The sequence below is a fragment of the Mus musculus genome, chromosome 17, assembly GCF_000001635.26.
Source record: "Mus musculus strain C57BL/6J chromosome 17, GRCm38.p6 C57BL/6J".
Classification (NCBI taxonomy): domain Eukaryota; kingdom Metazoa; phylum Chordata; class Mammalia; order Rodentia; family Muridae; genus Mus; species Mus musculus.
The window spans coordinates 10,331,007-10,337,547 of NC_000083.6; the positions used below are offsets into that span (position 1 = coordinate 10,331,007).

The 6,541-nt window shown below is 46.4% G+C and overlaps 1 annotated feature.

The window, feature by feature from the left end:
- Window positions 2,557–6,168: an enhancer, noted in NCBI's record as "VISTA enhancer mm1488". NCBI's record gives its function as "enhancer in: neural tube[4/4] | hindbrain (rhombencephalon)[4/4] | midbrain (mesencephalon)[4/4]" and the evidence as "EXISTENCE:transgenic organism evidence [ECO:0001131][PMID:17130149]".

Below are 6,541 nucleotides of genomic sequence, written 5' to 3' on the forward strand. Positions count from 1 at the left end.
TCTCCCCTAGGCTCAAGCATTTGAATACTTGGTCCCCGGTTGATGATGCCATTCAGGAAGGTTTAAGAAGTGTGGCATTGCCGGGCATGGTGGCACACGCCTTTATTCCCAGCACTCGGGAGGCAGAGGCAGGTGGATTTCTGAGTTCGAGGCCAGCCTGGTCTACGAAGTGAGTTCCAGGACAGTCAGGGCTACACAGAGAAACCCTGTCTCAAAAAAAAAGAAAAAAATGTGCAGAGTCTCACAAAGATCAACCAAGGACAGGATTGACATCCAAAAGAAAAAAAAAAAAAAGTGTGGCCTTGATGGAAGAGGAGATAGGCTTTAAAGACTCTCCAATCTGGGTTCTCTCTGCTGTTTGCTGTCAGTTCAAGATGTTCCTGAACATGAACAAGGCCTCAGCTTCCTGTTCCTGAGGCCTTGCTATTGCTCCCTCATCATGGACTGTGACCCTGGAACTGTAAACCCAAATAAATTCTTGGTTTTGTAAGTTGCTTTGGTCATGGTGTTTTATCACAGCCACAGAATCACTGTACTTCCCCTCAGATACTCCTCCTCCTAAGGGGTCCCCACTTAAGAATCTTCCCAGTGCTTTTCCACTGTGGGTCTGTCTCTTCTTACACAGAGTGTCACTGGACTTATATTGGCCCCACTAGAAAAAAAATGGTGTGATGACCTAAAACTCACTTTCCTTTGCGTCACCTCTTGCAAGCAGCCTGGCCACAGAATGGGATCCCCAATATCATCCAGTTCACCATGTTAGAGAAAGTGGTGGGTGCCCAGAATCATACAAACCAGGCACGGTAGCACAGGTCTAAAACCCCAGCTCTCAGAAGGCAGTGCAGAGTCAGAAGTTCAAGATCTCCTTGGCTACATAAAGTTCCAGGCCAGCCTGGGATGCATGCAGCCCTGTCTTAATAGAAAAATAAAAGCCCTCTGACCAGCTGGGCATAAGGGGATTCTCCAATACACACTTAGTCTTAGGCTGGCTTCTCTTGCCAAGGACAATGGGAAGCATGGGCATTTAAAGTTGAGTGCTAATCGGCACCTTCAAGAAATCTACAGGGTGAACACCAAGGAATGCCTCTCAGTGGGAATATACTTAGCATCTTTTGTTTGTTTTTGTTTTTGTTTTTGTGAGACAGGATCTCTCTCTGTATCTCTAGCTGTCCTGGAACTCGCTATGTAGACCAGGCTGGCCTTAAAGTCGCAGAGATCAGCCAGCCTAAACGTCCAGTGCTCAGGATTAAAGGCATTCACCACCAAGTCTGGCCTGTTTGGTGACTTTTGGGGACACTGAGTGGCAGCAGCTAGCTCCACCTGTGAACAAGAGCAGAGAATTGTTATGCAAAGAAAGCTTCTAAAATTGCTGACCTGAGGTAAACAGGGGACCAGAGGGAGTTGTCTCTCACAAGTGAAGGAAAGGAGATCCTGCCAAGGAGACAAGGCAAGCCCTTAGTGGTAGCACATGGCTACCTCACCAACTACCTAAATGTCATCCATGCAGGTTGTCTCCATAGGCTGTCAGGTGCCATGGGAAAAGACCCTCCAGAGCCTGCTGAATATGGTTATGTACATCATGTACATCTCAATTTTATTTTATTTTATTTTATTTGGGGTTTTTGTTTTGTTTTGTTTTGTTTGTTTTGGTTTTGGTTTTGGTTTTTTTTTTCGAGAAAGGGTTTCTCTGTATAGCCTTGGCTGTCCTGGAACTCACCTTGTAAACTAGGCTGGCCTCAAACTCAGAAATCCACCTGTCTCTGCCTTCCAAGTGCTGGGATTAAAGGCGTGCGCCACCACCACCCGGCACATCTCAATTTTAAGCTGCATCTCCAGATGAGCCTTCCTCTGGGACACCATGTATGAAGTAAGATGCACTTTTCTATGTCTTCCCCTGGCTGAGTGCTCTTTCAAAGCGTGGCACCTCCTATTCCCTCAAAAACACTTCTCTTATTGTCTCCAAGAGCAACTCCACCTAGCTCATCTTCTGTGAGATCATGGCTCCACCGATTTCTAGCTTTGCAACCCAGTACAAGTAATTGGCCTCTCTGTGACTGTTTATCCCTCTTCCCATGGGGATGCTGCTTGCTGCATTCATGCGTGGATCCCCACGTGTGGATGTGGGGTAGTGCATACTTCGAGTTAGTCTATGGGAACCATCACAGTAGGAGTGTAGTTACGGCTTGGACGGAGCAGCAGTGTGCACCCATGATTTCAAACCCACTTGCACAACAGTCATGAGATAAAGATTGGTGGTAGTTTATTAAACGTTATTTCCCTTTCATCCTGCACACAAAACCTCCCTTTCACACTTACCCAAAGACTAGGTGTGACCATGTGATGATTTCCGGTCAACAGGATATAACTGGTTGCACCCCTTCTAGGCCTGGCCTGCAAATATCCTTTTTTTTTTTTTCTGCTCTCCATCATTGCCTGACTGATTCAAGCCAGCTGGGTAGGAGCCACACAGGTCCCACAATGAAAGCATGGGCAAAGGCCATTCTCGAGAGCTTTCCCTTGCCACGATCCCGTAGCCCAGATAAGGTTGTGTTGTATTTTCACCAACATGCGCTTGGCAGGCCACAGATAGACCCTGCGCTGGAGAAAGGGCCAGTACTGAATCGTGGAATGTGAGTGATGTCACTGGTGGTACCTGTCCAGTAGGCGCCCTGTCCTTTACCTTCCTGTAAGAAGAGGTACTTCCCTCTCCCCTCTCAGAGAAATGGATTGCCACAGTCACCAAGTTGAGCAGGCAGTCCACGATGAGTGGAGGGACACACAATGTTGGTCCCAGTAACTGGTTCAAGGATAGCTACTACTTGACCCAAAGCAAGAGTGGCAAGTGCTGCTGAAGCTGTCAGCAGAAAACAGGGCCCCTTGTTTAGGCAGATTACTGGCTGAAGATAAAGATGCTTCAGGAATCCTGGTAGCTCGGTGAGGGGCTTGCTGAAGAAGTCAGGAAAAAGCAGAGCTGAAGAGAGCATTTCCCTGTGGCTTGTTGGGGCTCTTGAGCTCATTACGGTTGATTCACATTTCTGTCACCCTGATCCATAAACTTCCTCCTGCCTTAAGGTGATTGGAGCTAGTTTTCACCAGCTTATAAGGGCAAGGTACCAGTTTACCAGCTTTGTCCAGATTCCTTTTAATTTTCAGTGAGCTTCTATCTGATTGAAGGTTTCTTGTAGTAAGTAGTGAACTGGGGCAAATTGGAAGTTTTTATGAAATTTAGCACATTTCCTCCGATGTTTCCTAATAGTAAGATTTAACTAGTAATATTTGTACACTTTCGTTCAAAGCAACATAGTTGCAATCCCAGGTATTTCCAAAATGTGAACTAGGATGTAAGTTATTTTCTATTGCTAACTATTCAGGCTCTCATTGCTGTATAGTGTGTACCCCAAACTAAGCAGGATGCTTCATAAGACCTATAATCCATGTGTTTCATCTCAACCACTGTTAGGTATTACAAGGCTTTGACTTAAAATTCCTACCTGGTTAAAGCAACCCCCTTTCCACAGAGGAGTCTTTGTCCCAAAGCTGCTTAGTTCCATGTTGCCATCCTCTTCCTTTCTGATGAAAACTAGCCTGGCCAATCCATCCTTTACTGCCCCTGTATTCACTCCCAGGCTTTAAGGCCATTGGTCATCCTTCCTGTGAGACAGTGCTTTAGGAAGAAAGGAAGACTGCTCTAGCTTCCTCTCTTGAGCTCTGAGCCTTTGCTCTCTCCCTTGCTCTGTGCACTCCAGACCTCCCAAAATAAAAGCCAGGAGGAGTGTTTAAAAATAGTTTTTAAAAGCTTCATAGGGTGTGTGGGTGTCAAGGTAGCTGTTTGCGTGCAGACTTTCTCTTGGGATTCTGGGTTCTGTGCACAGAACATTTATGGAAGTTTTTCAACCTTCCATAGTGAGTGTCGATGTATTGTGTCTAACCCACAGGCTGATTTTGCGCACGTTTTCCCCGACACAGCCACATTCTGTTCCCTTTTCTTGCCTTACGTATTAGTGTAGACCCCTAGATCTTCATGCCTCACTTCTGTGGGTGGCAAAGGAGAAGGCAGCCGCCAGCGCAGTGGAGAGGGCAAAGCAAACCTGTCTGTTAAGAAAGAGCGGGACAGAACAAAGAGCACACATCCTTTGCCAACAGTCTTCGGAAACAGGCTCAGTCCGCTCATGCGCAGGAAGAAGGCCGGCCCGGGATAGTGTGGGCAGGAACAGGCAGAATGACCCCCGGGGATCACGGGTTTGTTGGAGTTTCCAGCACCTTTCATCCTTTGTCCCCACTTCTGATTCACATGCATATTACCCTGACCAACTCCACACTAAATTCTCTTTCTCCCCCTGGCTCTCTGGAAGGTGGTGGGAACCTCTAAATATTTATGAGGTGTCCGGGACTCTGGTGCTCTTGTGGCGCTAATGAATGCGTGCCTGCGCACAGGGACCCGAAACCCGGCAAAGGGACGGCCACACAGCTCCTGGCCTCGCAGTTCCCAGGCCCGGAAGAAAGCGGGGAGGATGAAGGGAGGAGAAGCTGTTGTCAGGAGAGAAACAAACGGTCGGGCTACACAAAAGAAAGAACAGAGTTCCATCTTTGCCCGCTGGAGCGCTCTGGAGCGGGTAGGAATGTGCGTGAGGCAGGGGAGTAACTCGCCCGATTCCCAAGTCGGAAATGAGTTTCCTAGGAGACAAAGAACCTACCCGCATTTTCTTTTAAGCCCCACTTTCTCCAGTTAAGAGTCTGGACCTCTCGCAGAAGCTGTTAGGGTCCTTTATGCGCTGTTTTCATTAGGGAGCTAAATTCCGTCTTAAAGTGAACTCTCCCTAAATATGTTTGCATAAAGGAATCTATAATTCTAGCTTGGAATGTAAATCACCTGTAGTAACAGGTGGTCTTCGTGGTATCTTAATAGAAAGAGTGATGTATTCATACATTGGAAATGAACCGGGGACGTCGGAATGTCCGGAACATCAAGCACCAGAAAGAATCGTCTGCCTAGCCCCCATTGGCTCGCGTCTCCAGACACCGAGATCTGAGGGCTCCCTCAATGTCACTCCCAGGCGGGGGAGTCTGCAGGCAGCTAGTCTATTGAAGTCATCCATACAATGCTGATTATTTTCCTTTGTAGGTCTCAATATCCAAAAAGATTAAGGTTTTGTTACTTTAAAACACTCGTTCCGGATGCAAGAAACAAGTAACCTTGGCTCCGCTCATCTATCTTCCTAGGATGCTAAAAAAAAAAAAAAAACTAGGAAATCCTACCTCAGGCCTGGTCATGGCCCAAACTTTAGCTCTGCCAAAGGGAGGCAAAGCAGAAACTGAGCCCTAGCTTCCTTTTGAACACACTAGAAGCTCTGCGCAGCTCCGTGACAGCCTGTAAGTCAGTTGTAGAGAGCTAAGACTTCATGTTGGAAGATTCAAAACATGTCCCCAGGATCCCACCCTGCCCTGTCACCCAGACCTGACTATGTGATTCCTAAACATTCCGCACAGGAGAAAGACTGAATTTCTTGTGCTTCTGCACCAGGGCATTTCGTGGAAAAGTGCGAGTTAGTAGGAATATTTAGTAAATGTTTTCAGTGAGCATTGCGTAGCTTTGATCAAAAGAATGTACAGATTCTGTCGCCATTTTGTGAGGTGATAGGACTGAGTTTGTAAACACGACTACTTTGTGGTTGTCTATCGTTGTGGCTTCTACTCCGGTGATCTTTCCAGTTGGCCTTGCTAGGATCTGCAAAGGACTCCAGAGAGCTAGCTCCCCACTGACTCGAAGTGTGCTTTTAGAACCAGTGAGCAGAGCGCATACAATTCATCCCAAGTTTTTGTGTGTTTTTTTATTTTGGCTGGCGTTTTGACGAGTTTGCCGATCTGCTTACTGGCTTGTTCTGAGCACGCTGTCTTCTTCCTAAGGTACCTTTGACTGACTTGGAACTCGTAACCAACCTCCTGCCTTTGCCTTCCCAGTGCTAAAATCCTGGCTGTGCCACCATAACTTGGTTTCCTGTAAATTATGAGCCTTTAAGAAATGTGTCTATTCTTCTGGAACGATGTCACCAATTAACTTCACCTTAAAAGTGGTATATTAAAATAACCTATATGGGAATAGGTGGTAGGAGGGGCTGTATTTTAAAGTGTAAGATTCACAGAAGAAGGAAGGTCAGGCCCCTGTTCTATTATCCTTGAGTAGAACATCCTAGAATGTGCTAGAATGAGGTTCCATGAAAGCTCAGATATAACCTTAGGGGTCGGGAAAGAGTGACGTTTTCTGATGGGGCAGAGGGAGCTAGGGATGAACATGTGAACATGGAGGGTACACGTTTGTCCAGGAAAATTACACAATCACAGAAACTGTTACTACCCATAAAATCGCAAGGCCTATTCTAAACACATTGTTCACATTAGGAAGAAGGGGATGTGAGCATTCTAATGCACAAAATGAGGCTTTTTGAACTGAAAGATTTCTGCAGGCAATTTGATGCTAAGTGCCAACATACAGGATTCTGTATGCCTTTGGGCTATAATCTCACTTCTAGGAATTTTGTATAAA